A 15,508-nucleotide genomic window follows, 5' to 3' on the forward strand; every position below is an offset into this window, starting at 1 on the left:
AGAGAGAGAGAGAGAGAGAGAGAGAGAGAGAGAGAGGGAGAAGAAGAGGAAGAGGAAGAGGAAGAGGAACAGGGAGAGAAGGGAGAGAATGAGAAAGAATGAGAGAAAATCTGATTAAAATATAATTGCCAAGGTTACGGTTTAATGGTGACACAGGAAGCAGTGGACAATCCATTTCAATTACTTTTTTTAAAACATGACATCTCATGTTGAAATACATCACACAGATATGGGTTTCCATTTCTCATTTTGCCCCGAGAAAGCCAAGCATCCTGACTACCTGCAGTCATTTATTCTCTCTCCTCCTACTAGTGACGTCTTTATTGCTTGTCCATTTAAATTTTTTTTCTTTTTGCAGCAAGAACTTAAAATTCTTAAGAGCATTTGGATGTAGGGGAAGCATTGACATGTGAGTATTTATTCATCATGTAAATTGACACAAATTTATCATGACTGCAGGTCAGTGTGCTGACATCGATGCTCTCCAGCAAAATTGCCTTGTCAAAATACAAACCCGAAAGGGAACCGTCCCCTATCTAATTTCCTTTCCTTCATAGAAGCCATTGCTGGACCTTCTGATATGGAGTGCTGAGGATTTCTGAAAGTAATTACCCCTTTAGGAAAGCGAGCTTTGAATGACTCATGGGTCGTGAAAAGAAAAATGTCAAGGAAGAATATCTGATTTTTCCAGGGAGAAGTAAGACAGGCTTCCATTGTGAGCCTCTTATGGTTTGACTGTACTAAAGTACGCTACGGACAGCTAGAGTTTATTGGCACTTGAGGATATTTGTAGAATCACCTGTCAGAGGTTTCAAAATGCTAGCAAGTGTTGGAATAACCAATCAGATGCATGCTGATAGCCATAAGCTCAGTGTTACTGATTTAGTAAGTCTGAGCATCGAGGTTGAATTTCTATGAAGTCTTAGTCTGGGCTAATGATGCTGACCTAAAGACTGCACTTTGGGAAAACACATTGTATAGTGCTCTAAAAATCTTTCTTTACATTAACTATGAGCTCCATTTGTCAGATAATCTTCATTAAAGAGGCTGACATGGTTTCTTTCTCTTTAAGATTTAATTTTACTAATGGAGTGTGTGTGTGTGTGTGTGTGTGTGTGTGTGTGTGTGTGTGTGTGTGTGTATGTGTGTGTGCAGTGCCTTGGGGGCCAGAGAGGGTGGTGTCAGATTGTCAGCAGTTGGGAGCCATCCAAAGTTGGGAGCTTATCTGCAAGAGCAGTGAGTGTATCCTGGTATGCTTTCATCTGTTGTACCTGGGGAAAAGGTACTGAGGTTAATTTGCTGAAACTCATATTAAAAGTTAGTTCAGTGTTGCAAGGCATCTTGTGATCCTTTGTTCAACCACTGAGTTTTAGTTTACTGTAGCAATCTCTCTCTCTCTCTCTCTCTCTCTCTCTCTCTCTCTCTCTCTCTCTCTCTCTCATAGGATCCCTATAAGGCCAAGGAACAGGCTATGAGGTAATCGTCATTGATGAGTACGTAGGATGTAATTTGAGTATAAATTCCTTTGCTTGGCATTCAAGCTTTTCATGACTCATTCCCAGCCCAACTCTTTGCTCTTATATCCAAACAGTCTCTATTCCAGGCATCAGTGTAACTGGACCTTTGTCAAATGAAGCTGATGATTCTCTGTGTTTAACCAGGAAGTTGTGCCAGTGACTGCCTCCATCTCTTCTCAGTAAAATGGTGTTTCTTAACACTCAGTTGATTTATCACCTCCTCTCTATCGCTTCCCACACACTTCCACTTTCGCCCCAGCCAGATGTGGCCGCTTCTCTTTCTTCTTATAGGAGGATGCTGCAAAGTGTCTGTTAATAAGTGAAAGCAAGGTACCATACAACAGAGACTGGGCACACTTTGGTGTGGGTGTTGGGAATAAAAGCTGGTGATGGGCTTTCATGCTGACATCCTTTCCCTGGCTGTTAGTCTATTCTTACAAAATACTGACTTGTGTCAAGTTTCCTTTCACTTGTAGTTGCTATGCCATCTCCTGGAACCAGGCAAGGCTTCTTTCTAGTGGTGGAACTGGGACACCAACTCAGCCATCAAAACTTTAACTCACAACCTGTCCTGCCTTCAAGATGAGCTGCAGAAGGGTGGCCCAGAGCTTGTAGGAGTGGCCAACCAAATGACTGGTCTAACTTGAGGCCCAAGTCATGAGTGGGAGCCCATGTCTGGCACTGCCTGGATGGCCAGGAGCCAGAAGCTAGGTAACCCAGAGAGCTCGGATAGAACCAAAGACAACTGCTCCTCTCCCAAAGAAAAAAGGTCATTGAAATGATCCCTAATGATATTTTGCTATACTCATAGATGGGTGGTTAGCCTAATCATCATCAGAGAGGTTTTTCTCTGGCTGCTGATGGGAGCAAATGCAGAGACCCACAGCAAACCATAGGCCCAGCTCAAGGAACCCAGCAGAAGAAGGGAGAAAGAACAGTAGGAATCAGAGGTGTCACACACACTGGGAGAACATGGTCCACACAATCCACTAAACAGGGCTCACAGAGACTGAAGTGGCAGTTATGGAGTCTGCATGGGTCTGCTCTAGCCCCCCTGCATATAAGTTATTGTAGACTGGATTACGTTTAGATTGGAAATTTTTGTGTGACTCCTAACAGTGAGAGTGAGGTTGTTTCTGACTCACTTGCCTCCTTTTGGGTTTTCCTCCTATATGGTTGTCTTGCTTTGTCTTGATATGAGGGTTTATGTCTCTATTTATCGCATCTTCTTATGCCATGTTTGTTTGATAGCCCTAAGAGGTCTACTCTTTTCTGAGGGAAAAGGATCTGAGGGAGAGAAGATGTGGGAAGAGAACTGGGAGAAGTGGAGGGAGAGGAAACTGCAGTTAGGACTTACTGTATGGAAGAAGAATTAATAAAGGGACAATAAAAGAAAAAAATTAAAAATTCACCTAGATAATTGGAATTTTCTAAGCTATCTTCCTTATCAGGCCCCATGAACTTGAACTGAACCTACTATGCACTCTGGTTGACCCTACTGTGCATCCCTGCTGAATCTGCTGTGTGTTCTGTGAAGTGCCCCAGTTGAAATGGATGTGATGATGTCTGGTATAAGGATTCATATTTTGGGAGGAGTATTGCTGTTTGCACTTGATGACAAGGCCACGCAGGTATGGAGTTGTTGCCTCAGCCTCAGTTTTCTAGAAACACTATTAGAGTGAACATTACCTTGCTTGATAATATTAGGTAAAATTCACTGGTGAAGTCACTTGAACCTGTTCGTTTTTTCTTTTTTCTTTCTTTCTTTTCTTTTCTTTCTTTTTTTTTTTTTTTTCGTGAAGATTCCAAACTGTGACTTTAGTTTCTTCCATAGCTGTGGAACTTCTCAGTGACATGTTTTACCTATCTGATAGTCAGTTTCCTGAGGGGCAAGTCAGTCTTTTTTTGGTTGTCAGATCCATATGCATGGGGCTCTTTGCTGTCTCTGATTTAACGACTCCAGGCTTGCATCCGTGTCACTTCTGCAATCCCCCATCTCATGAACTAGCATTTGGAAGAGCTCAGTTGCAGCTCTCTGTTCCAGCTGTGTCTTAGATCCCACCGCCCTCTCTGCTCTCCCCGTCTTGCTGTACAGGCTTACTCTTTCTAGTTCCCTAAGGTCGAAGGCCAATGCCCTCCTAGAGTGGGAAGTGAGTGTCCTTGTTTAGCTCACACTGCTGTCCTAGCTGAACCCCACAGGTTCTTCAGCCTCACACTCCTGTTTTGATTAGGACACAGCATTTTAAGTTCCTTAGAGGCTTTCTGTGAGATGGGTTACTTAGAAATGGGTGAACTTAGAAATGGGTGTTTGGTCACTCCTCTATAATCTTTCCGTAGTTTAAATGGAGCTAACTACCATACGAAGTGCTTTGTGTGACTTTAATTTTAGTTGTTTTAGATTTGATAGATTTTATGTATAGCCTGGGATATAGTGTATCTTCGTGGATGGTCTGTGTGTTCTCGAATACGTGTTTGGCTTTCGTCAGACAATGGTTCTAAAATGATCTGTGAGTTCTAATTGCCTGATCGTGTTGACATCTGCATTCTTGATGCCATCACTTGGCAGAGGGAGACTCTTGACTTCTCCAAACATAAACATGGCCACGGCCATGTCCTTTCTGTTTATCAGTTTTTATTAGTTATTAAGTGAAGTTGTAATTAAAATAGTATTTTTCTGTGATGATTTGGCTGTGTCAGCATTACATAGTGACCTGGATTTTCTTAGTTAACTTTTACACTTGGTTTTAACTTATTTTAAGAAAACAGCTATGATGGCTATTTTGGGGTGTCAACTTGACTACATCTGGAATTAACTAAAATCCAAATGACTGAGCCACCTACGAGAAAAAAATTAATGAAATCATTTCAAGTGGGAAGATCCATTTCTAGTCCATATCTTTTGAGGTCTTCTTGAGAGCCGTCTTCAATCTGAAACATGCCTTCTGATGACAGCCTGTATAAGAACATGGAAAAAGGAGTCTCTCCCTCTCTTTGCCTGCTTTCACCTTGTAAACAAGTTAATTCCTTCACTGGCATTAGAAGCTACTTCAGAACTCAAGCCTGCAATGAAGACTAGCTGAGACATAAAGTCTCATGGGCTGAGCAGCTACTGGCTTCTTGGACCTTCCATTCCTAAGTATTCATTGTTGAATTAGCTGGACCATAAGCTGTCAGTCATTCCAAGAAATCTCATATATATCTTTAAGTTCTGTTATCTAGAGAACTCTGAGTTATACAGATTTGGTGCCAGATTTAGTTCTAGAGCAACCGAAGTAGAAAGATGAGGAGTATTTTAAGTATTTTTAATAGGCTTTCTAATTTGTCAAACCTACAGTTTCTGAAGCCCCTCCAGTTGCTGAAGGCTGTGTTGGGAGCTCAGAGAGTACTGAAACCCCACAGTATAAACTATTTTACAAACTTAAGGAGAAGAATGCATTTGATTATCCTGATTCGCCAGTTGTGAAAGCCAACAGATGTGGTGACTTGGTATATAAAACTGTTGACAATATCTGAAAAAGTAAGGAAGATGACAGTGGTGATCGGTTGCTCCTAGTGTCTCTGAACAAGCTTACATTGGAGAAGAAGGAGCTCTTTTTTAAAAGAAACCAGCTTCTACCATCTCAGAATATGATGTAGGACAATGAACACAGTGGTGAAACTGACTAGCTTCAGATGCACAGAAGGAGTCTAAAGGTTTCAAAGTATGCCCCAGAAGAGAATTCTCTCTAGCAGACACAGGGATCAAGTTGCAGAAAATCAAACCAAAGTTCTCATTATGAGGTTGGCTGAACTGCAGTGAAAATTCATGTATGAGACTTGGAGGGTATCAGTGGTCAAAGTAAGGGTAAAGAATGGGATCCTGTAACTTGGGATGGGTATTGTAGGAGAATTCTCTTGAAACTGAGAAATTTGAACCCTCAGACGCTTCAGGGTTTATCCCACCTGAAGAAGTAGTCTCTCTACTCTTAGCAGAAGATATACACACGCTCCTACACAATGAAGTAGACTTCACCTTTGACTGAGGAAATGAATCCTTTATTGTCTGTTAAACCATCAGTGATGCGTTCAGAAGGAAACGCCAGGCAAGACAATACTGATGTTTCTCAGGGCCCAGCAATTGTTGCTTTTAAACCCATAACCAGACTAAGCAGGTTCTTAGAGGGAAGGCTGAAAGAGTAGCCCACGAGGAGGTGCACTACACTTCGAAAGATATTAATGTGTTTGCTAATTTATTCAAGCCGAAGTATGGGGATATGTGTGGGAATGGAATTTAAGGGTGTGAGATAATAGTGGAAAGAACATAAAACTGGATCAGGCTGAGTTTATTGATATGCGGCCTCTGAAAGGAGATTCTAGGTTTAATATGGAAGCTCGCACAGTTGAAAAGGTGTGAACGGTTTGTTTGCATGGCAGGCTGAAGAGTTTGTCAGAAAAGTAGCCTACTGAAAAGGAACTAGAGATGCCTTACTATCCCCTGGCTTAGTGTTGGTGAAGGGATTTTTAAGACTCAGGGTAATTGCAATGCTAGAGTGGGTTTCTTACTTAGGGTTTCCATTTCTATGGATAGACACCATAACTAAGGTAACTTTTTATAAAGGACAATATTTAAGTGGGGCTGGCTTACAGGTTCAGGGGTTCAGTCCATTATCATCAAGGCAGGAAGCATGGCAGTGTCTAGGCAGGCATGGTGCTAGAGAAGGAGCTGAGAGTTCTACATCTTTTTCTGAAGTCAGCTAGGAGAAGACTGTCTTCCAGGCAGCTAGGAGGAGGGTCTCAAACCTCACTGCCACAGTGATACACTTCCCCCAATAAAGCCACACCCACACCAACAAGGTTATACCTCCTAGTGGTGCCCAACATATTCGAACCACCTCAGTGTAAAACCTAATTCTCCACAATGGGATGGCTCAGAAGAAATGTCCGTCACTACTTTTATAAGATGCAAAGTGGTGAGAGGGGCATCAGAGTATTTGAAGTGCTTTGTTGTTACCCCTTTCCTTATGCCAGACCTTAGGGTTGAAGACACTGCTGCTCAGTTGGATGAATTAAATGCAATGAGTTTAATTGGGCCCCAAGATAGCAGGAGCTGGGTGGCAGCATTGAATTGGCAAAGGCAGCATAGACCAAGCAATATCCATCATGGTCTGTCCTGTAACAGTCAGTACAGGCAAAGTGGATTTTATGGTGGCATGACTTGTATGAGCCATTGGTCCTGGCTATTCAGTCATGTTTTTTCTAGGCATAAGATAGATAAGCCTACTAGACTTTTGCTTGATCTGCATAAATGGAAAATTTCTCAAACAAATGAAAAAGAAAAAGAAAACGAAACAACAACAACCAAAACCAAAACAAAACAAATAAAAAACAAAACAACAACAAAACAAAACAAAACAAAAAACCCCAAAACCCCCCAAAAAAACAAAAAACGGTACACTGGATTGTAGCAAAAGGCAATCTTGGCCCATGAAACAATTTCCAGACTTGAGCCAGTTTGCAGAACCAGAATAAAGGGACAGTCAGGTTCTTCTGAAAAAGAACCTTGGTAAAATACCTAAAAGTTTTACTGTTATCCTTTTTCCAGTCCTTCCCCAGCAGAACCAACAGCCTTTTACAAGAGTCTATTGGATACTGGCTCTGAATTGAAGCTGACACTGGGAGGCCCCAAGAAACACTGTGGCCCTCTACTTAAAGTAGAGGCTTATGGAGGTAAGGTGATTATTGGAGTTTTGGCTGAAGTGCAACCTACACTATGTCCAGTTGGTTCCCCAAATCATCCTGTAATTATTTCCCATCCCCAGCAATATAATTCAGATAGATATATTAGAAGTTAGCAGAATTCTCATAATGACTTCCTGTCCTGTGGAGTGAAGGTTATTATGGTTAGAAATGCAAAAACAGAAGCCTTAAGAGTTGTCTCTATCAGGGAAAATAGTGAGTCAAATACAGTACAGTATCCCCAGAGGAACTGCAGAAATTACTGACATCAAGGACTTGTAGGATACAGGGGTTGTGGTTCCCACTACATCTCCCTTTATGTCTTTTATCTGGCCAGTACAGTAGACAGATAGATTATGGAGAGTGACAACTGACTATCAAAAACTCAGTCAAGAATTGACTCCGATTGCAGCTGTTCTACCAGCTGTGGTATCCTTAATTGACCAGATTAACACATGTCCTGGTACATGGTATGCTATACTGATCCATCAAATGAGTTTTTTTCTCAGTTCATGAGCACCAGAAACAGTTTGCTTTCAGTTGGTAAGGCCAGCAGTAAACCTTTACAGGTTCACCTCAAGGACATATTAATTATCCAGCCCTGAGCTATGACTTGGTTTCAAGAAAGAAGTTGGCTCTACCTTAAGGGACAGGCTGAGCCACTTGCTAGGAGCTCGTGTAGCTGGTGATCCTGAGTTGAAATGGATGCTATAAACAAATAAACAAAAAAATAAGTTAATTAATTAAAACAAAGACCCTCAGAACAATTCTAATTCTCCTCTTCTCCTCTGCCTGTCTCTGTAAATAGAACAACAAAGAAGGGCAGGAGGAATGTATGTTGCAGCATGGCTGCCGAATAGTTTAACTCCGTTGGAGGGATCTGCAGCTCAGAGAAAAAAAAAATCTTCCTATGCCCCATAATGATTATACACTGGCAATGCACTTGGTCATTTGAGAGTTCTGATGAAAGCGTATACTGTTATTAATATTTTCTGCATGCTTATAAAACAATGTTTATCCAACACGGATCTGAGAGTAACTTGAAGTTTCATTTCTTACTCCTTGAGAAAGTCATCTCACGAGGCCACAACTGTCTGGTGAACCTGAACAATGGAAACTGAGAATCTTCTGGGAGAATTTGCCCTTCTAGAAACCGTTAGAATGTTCATGACTTTACGGGGGAGGTAAATATCAGCAGGTATTTGCTCCAAGATCCCTGGTTTACACTGAGATAGCCAAGACTGCTCTAAGTAGATGCAGTGTTAGATGCAGAAACCATATGGGGACTAGCAATGGAAGTGGATCCTGAAACTGCAATTGTATGGGCATGGCTGTCATCTCAAGATAGAACTTCAGTAGGGAAGTCATTGCTTGCACAAGCTGAATATAGTGGGTGGCACAAACCTGTTATTCCAGCAGTAGGGAGGTGGAGGCAGGAGGATGGGGAGTTTAACTCTAGCCTTGGCTACATAGAGAGTTTGAAACCAGCCTGGGCTTGAATGAGACCCTGGCTCTAAAAGGGAAATGACAAAAAGCAAAAGTGTAAATAATGGATAACAAAACAATCCATCTGGTTTCTAGAGATGGAGACTTCTGGTTGTGCTATGATCCTTATTCAGATGAGGCTGGGGAGTAGAATATCACACAGATTTGATTTGTGGAACAGTGGTAGTTTGAGTGGACTGAGTCTAATTTTTGAGAACATTTGCTTTGGATAGAAACGCTATCAAACCCCACCCCTCTTTGTGTGAAATCCCCCACAAATCAAAGAAGCAGTGAGCAGCATACAGGGCAGGCTTCACTGTCTTAAGTTCTCATCACCATGGCAACCTCAGCAAATATCAACCTGATCAGCTAGGAGCTGTGAAAATTGATGCAATGATTGCTACCAGCAAGAGTCTACCTCCCTAAATGCCCACATGCCTATGAGCTTGTTTAAGCAACAAAATCTTCGCCCTCAAGTCAGTGAGCTTCCTACCCACAATGCTCGTGCTACTTAGTTTCAGTCAAGTTGACAGAAACTAACATCGTCGACGAAAGGGACCATCTGTTGGGGCATTCCTCCACCAAATTGCCCAGTGGGCAAACCTGTGAGGCATTTCCTTGATTAATGATGGATGTAAGATGGTCCAGTGTGATTCCAGTTGTGGCAATGTTGGGCAGGTAGACCTGAGCTGTATAAGGAAGCAAGATGAGCAAACCATGAGGAACAAGCCAATAAGCAGCACTCCTCCATGGTCTCTGCTTCTCTCCCTGCCTCTAGGTTCCTGCCTTGAGTTCCTACTGTGGTTTCCCTTCATAGATTATAAAATACAAGCTGACCTCAAACTCCTGATTCTCCTGCCTCTGCCTCCTTCAGCAAATCCTACCAGCATGTACCACCACAACCAAGATATGTAGCAGAGGATGGCCTTATCATGCATCAGTGGGAGGAGAGGTCCTTGGTCCTATAAGATTTGATAGATGCCCCAGTGTAAGGAAATCGAGGGCGGGAAGGTAGGAGTGGGTGGGTGGGTGGGTTGGTGGAAGAACACCCTCATAGAATCAGGGGGAGGAAGGATGTGATAGGGTGTTTCTGAGAGGGAGGGAAACTGGAATAGGGGATAACATTTGAAATGTAAATAAAGAAAAGATCTAATAAAAAATACAAGCTGAAATAAATCCTTTATTTGTTTTTGATCATGGTGTTTGTCACATTGACAGAGAAGACCAGAGCAGGGAAAAAAAAAATCATACATCTCAGTGTATTGACATATTTGTCTAGAACCACACCTGGGGAGTGTCTTGATATATCTGCTTTTACATTTTGATTGTTTGAGTTCTATTTAGTGCCTATGTATCATTAAATGTGAAATAAACTTGTTGTGGTTAGAATTAATTACTTCGTATCTATTCTGATTATTTTCATGTTTCAATGACCATAGCTGGGACATTAAATTTAACATAATTATCAGCAAGTATAGATTCAGGTCTGCCACTGCATTCTCTGTTTTTCCTTTTCTCTGCATTTTTTCTCTAAGTCTTCCTCTTTGGTGCTGCTTAATTTTTTTTTAATCTTCCAGTTTATCATCTGCTGAGTTCTAAACTTTTTTGTGCTTTGTCATTTTGGTAGTTGTTTCTGCAGTGATTGTAAAATAAATACTTTTATGCTGTGTTGAAAAGTTAGTTTTCCATTTCAGGAATGATGTTCAAGGCCTTTTCCCAAATATACATTTAAGTTATAGATTTCTACATATTACATATGTCCACTAGACTTCTCAGTAGAAAATATAATTTTAAGTTTAGTAGCCAAATATATTTTTGGAAGTCAGTAAATGCATAATATCCTATATTGATCCCATTTTTTTTTGCTCTTTGTTATTGATATCTAACTATACTAGTTTAATGATGTGCTGTTTTCCAAGGTCTTCCATTAGCAATTGCTTCAGAGGCACTGGGATCTGGTTCTTCTTTTATCTGAGAATATATTTCTTTATTCCTGAAGTTTTTTTTTTTCCTGGACACAGAATCTGAATTCACCACTCCTCCTTCATCCTCTTCCCTCCTCCTTCCTTCTCCCTCTTCCCTCCTCCTCCTCCCTCCACCTTCATCCTCTTCCCTCCTCCTTCCTCCTCCCTCCACCTTCATCCTCTTCCCTCCTCCTTCCTCCTCCTGCCTCCTCCTCCTCCCTCCTCTTTCCACTCTGGATTATGCTAAGAGATGCAAAGCCATTACTGTTTTACTGCCCAGAAATAATGTGTTGCTTTCCTGCAGTTACATTTTGCCTTTTGCTTTGTGTTTACTTTTCTGCGGTGTGATTAGGATACATTTTGTGATGAATTTTAATGTGCTTATATCCTGGATTGGATTTCTTGTAATTATTGAAATTGTAGGGTATGTTTTCCATGCAATTAGGGAGTTTTCCCATAATTTCCCTTCAAATATATACTTTTTAAAAGTTCTTATGACATTTATTTACTCGTGTATGTGCACGAGTGTGTGACTGGTGTGTGGATGAAACGTGATTAGTTTGCCTCCTGAATGCCAGGCTGGCCTCAAGCCTCTGTCAAAGGCAGCACAAGTCAGGAAGAGACCCTTCTCAGTTGCCTCTCAGCCTCTGAGCTCAACTGCATGATGCTCAGGGGTGATTCCAACGGGCAAGTCTGTGTGTAGACTTTGGGAACTGAACTGAGAGGGAGAATAGGAAGTGTGGCCAAGCTGTAAACATCAAGGTCTGTCCCCAGTGATGTATTTCTTCAAGAAATCATCAAACAGCATCATCAGCTGGCCATCATATGTTGAAATCCATGAGCCTATGGGAGACAGTTCACCTTCAAGCCGCAACATTTTTCTGGCGTGCATGAAACCCTGGGTTCAGTTCAGTGGGTGGTAAACAACTGGATCACAGCCATCAGGAGGTACAGTCAAGAAGGCCAGAAGTTCAAGGCCTTTCTCAAATGTATACCAGATTCAAGCTCAATCACAGCTATAGGCGATACCATCTCAAGATACACCCCTGCCCCAAAGTGCCAGCATCCATATTCGAAATACAGAACTAAGTCAGTGGCTCAAACATGGCACTATCTCTCCTTTCTTCTCTCAGTGTAGAGGAGTATGTGTTCTTTTTCCCTAGAGTCTAGATCACTAGCTCTGGAGGCAGCCACAGTGTCGTTCTGTGATGTGGCTCCCGGGAGGCACAGAAGAAAAATGGGAATGGGAAGAAAGCCATGGGGTCCTACCCTCATTCCTCCTTCCTTGCACTGAACCTAGAAGCTAATTCTAGATCTCTGCATCTACAATGCAGCTATGAGTTGGATTGGTCTGAATTCATGGCTGGGGAATTGTGGTGGGCAAGAGGGTGCCAGTTTCATTGCCAATTGGGTGGTCATTTATTTCCGAGTGTCCCTCAGTCTTCTGCTGCCCTTTGTCAGTCTTAAGCAGTTACCTATCTGTGTTGCACAAGTGCTGTGGCTGACTCTGTGGGAGACATGTGCCCATTAGAATGTATTCTGGTTGAGAATCCAAGTCCTGCAGCAGCACCATGACCTTCCCCTGGGTCCAGGAACATGCTTCAACCCTAATGTCCATTTACATAGGACTCAGGTTCATCTCTCACATTTAAAAAAGAAATCACAGAGGTAGTGGGCACACTCTGGCCTTATCTGACGTTATGACACACCAGTTTAGGAAAAAAGGAAACTTCACACATCATTTGTTGTTACTAAGGAATTGTTGAGGGCTGATCAGAAGGCTCAATGGGTAAGGATGTTTGCAGTGCCAGTAACTGATAACATGATTTCAATCAATGAAAAGACTCTGATTAAACAAAATTGTCCTTGGACCTGCACACATACACCATGGCACACTCTTATTCCCATTACATTGATTTTAAAAATGTTAAGGGCCTACAAGATGGCTCAGTGGATAAAGGAGGTTATCTAACTGAATGGGATCAAATTCAGCTAGGCAGGGTGCTCACAGATCTTGAGAAGTCTGCCTGTACCTTTCTCCCTAGTGTAGTACCATTTGACCTTGGACCCGTTTTGAGCTATCTCTTCAGCCTAATGGATGCTGTTTTAAGATGTTAAAAATCTTACTGTCATTTATTCTTGTCTATTTCCTTCATGGGAAAAAACCCTAAATTGTTGTTTCATAGATACTGTCAAAAAATTGAAATACTTAGATTCTTGGAGTCAAATCACTAGAGTTGGAATAAGGTGTGTTTTCCAGCCTGGTTGTTGCCACTTTCAAATTCACTGTCTTAAGTCTGGAAACTGACTTAAACCCAGCTTTCTCCTTCTTCTGGATGGCATCTCTGGAGATTCACAGTCCCTGTGATTCTGTGGTCTCATCTGTTTCAAAACTGCTCAGTAATGAAAGGCCTAGAGCCAGAGACCTCATTTCCTTTCCCCTGAGTCTTCCCAGATGGAAGTTAGGATTTCTATTCCACAAAGCAAAAGGGCACACCACTGGAACCACGGTAGCCACTTTCCCACTCAGTAAAGCAAATTCAAAATCTAATGTTCCCTGCGGCTGACCTGAGTACAATGGCTCTGTTTTTCCAGTACAGCTGTGTCTCCTCTGTGGCTGTGTTTAACTCACCACAGGGCCAGGCACTTGTCCACATGGGAATAATGGCAGCTTGGTCCATTTCGAAGCCCAGGAGTAAAGGGCCATGCAGAGATTCTGAAGAGGCTATGGCTGCCAGCAGAAAGGGTGGATACCTCTGATGTTGGCCACTGACCTTCTTCATGTTTCTTTTTGTTCAACCTATGGGAATGGCCGTAGTGATCTATAAATACTTGGTGGATGTTGTAAATGGCCACTGTGAAGGGAGGGTTTTATCCATGTGTATAATTTCACATAGAAACTAGAGGAAATTGGACCAGGATCCAGTTCTCCACGTGGGTCCTCATAACAGGGTTCAGAGTGGAGTGTTTTCTATTCTCTCATATGCTGTATGAGAAACTTTTGGGGCGGCACAACACACACAACATCCACTCATTCTAGAAAGCGAACTGATGACTGGTGAAAGATTGCACTAGTCCAGGTTGGTGAATGAATGCGTTTCCTGGAGTTCTTTGCAGGGGCCAGAAAGATTCAACAGCTGATTCCAACACTGGAAATGATTCCTGAAAGCTAAAGACCTGGAACTGTCTGTACAGCTCTCAGGCAGAATCTCCTCTCTGCAGATCTGCTGTTCCAAGTCGCCTCCACCAGCAGCCTTTTATAAACTGCTTCGTTGACTGTGGTGAGGAAACCGCTGAATTCTGTAAACTTCAGCATCCCCAGACAATAGAGGTCTCATGGGCCCTTCCTCCTCCCACTGCAGTGAGTTCAGAGGAAACAGCCACACAAAGCTGTCTCTGTCCTTCTGTGATGTGGGTTGGTCTCCCAAATTACAGCCCTGGAAAATTCTGCATCCGATTTTCCCGGCATTCTTTGTGGTACAGGTTCCGAGGAGTCTTCAATCTCAGGGCTTCCGTTTCTGTGCCACTGGCACTGGAGACATCATACAAGCACTAGGCAATTTCCACTGGGAAAAAAAAATCCACTGTATGTTTTACTTTGAAATGCTCTTTGACTTAGCAGTCCTGAAAATAACTTAGAATTCTAGTGAGTCCCTCATAGCATCTTTTAATGTCAACATCTTACATAATCAAGTATTCAAACCAAGAGATTGATGCTGGTCTCCTGTTGCCAGCCTTTAGTTTTCACACGTGTGGTCCTACTTGCATGATAGTGCTTGTTCCGCACAATGTTGGCTGAGTCCTACCTCTGCTCCAGTTTAGAAAATGGCACATGTACACTTAAGCTTAGGTCATAATGATCCAAATATTAAATATTGATAGAGAAACCGAATAGGAGGGGCACAAGTTGACCATTTCCTCTCAAACTCTCCTTTATCTATCTGTGCACAAATGTGTGTGGGTTAAAAGATTCCCCTAGACTAGCAGGCTATCAAGCTCCAATGATTTTCCTATCTGTACCTCCTGGAGACTAAGATTACGGGCATACAGCATAGTCCCAGCTTCTACATGGTCATGGAGGGTCAAACTGAGGTCTTCCTGACTAGAGGAACTCTCCTTATTGTCCTCAACCCCTCTGACTATTATTTTGACGATGGAGATAAGTTAGCCCAGAGAAGAAGCATGGGTAAGTGCAAGATTTGATGGACCCTCTCACCTCCAAATGACATTGTAACTTCTTCAGGTATCTGCCCCATTATATCTCCTTCCTCTCTCTCAAAGCAAGGATCAAGAAAGGGTTAAGACAAACTCAGATCTCCTATGACTCCTATATAGTTACCCAGGGAGAGGAATAAGAGACTGCATATCTTACAAACTGGGGGTTAAAAAGCAGTCCAATGAGAGAAAGGTACTTGTTCCAGGTTGCATGGCCAACAGTTGGCTTCATCCACACCTCTGCCATCTGACTCCTGAGTCAGCACTGTTTCTCAGTGCACCCCACGCCTCCAGCCCCGGATTGATGTACTCAGTGCTAAAACGGATATTTTGTCTATTCAAATAGGACATTTGGAGGAGTGAATATTTATACACAGATTCAAATAGGCACCCAAAATGGAAATCATTGTGAACCTGGCATATTTAGCAATAACAAGTAGAAGGTGTGGCTGGGATACAGAATCAGGGTGATCCTCCTTTGGCAGAAAGAACTTAATTGTCCTAAAGTTTGGCTGCTGCTTCTTCTTCTTCTTCTTCTTCTTCTTCTTCTTCTTCTTCTTCTTCTTCTTCTTCTTCTTCTTCTTCTTCTTCTTCTTCTTCTTCTTCTTCTTT

The sequence above is a fragment of the Mus pahari genome, chromosome 14 (genome assembly GCF_900095145.1).
Source record: "Mus pahari chromosome 14, PAHARI_EIJ_v1.1, whole genome shotgun sequence".
In the NCBI taxonomy this organism is placed as follows: domain Eukaryota; kingdom Metazoa; phylum Chordata; class Mammalia; order Rodentia; family Muridae; genus Mus; species Mus pahari.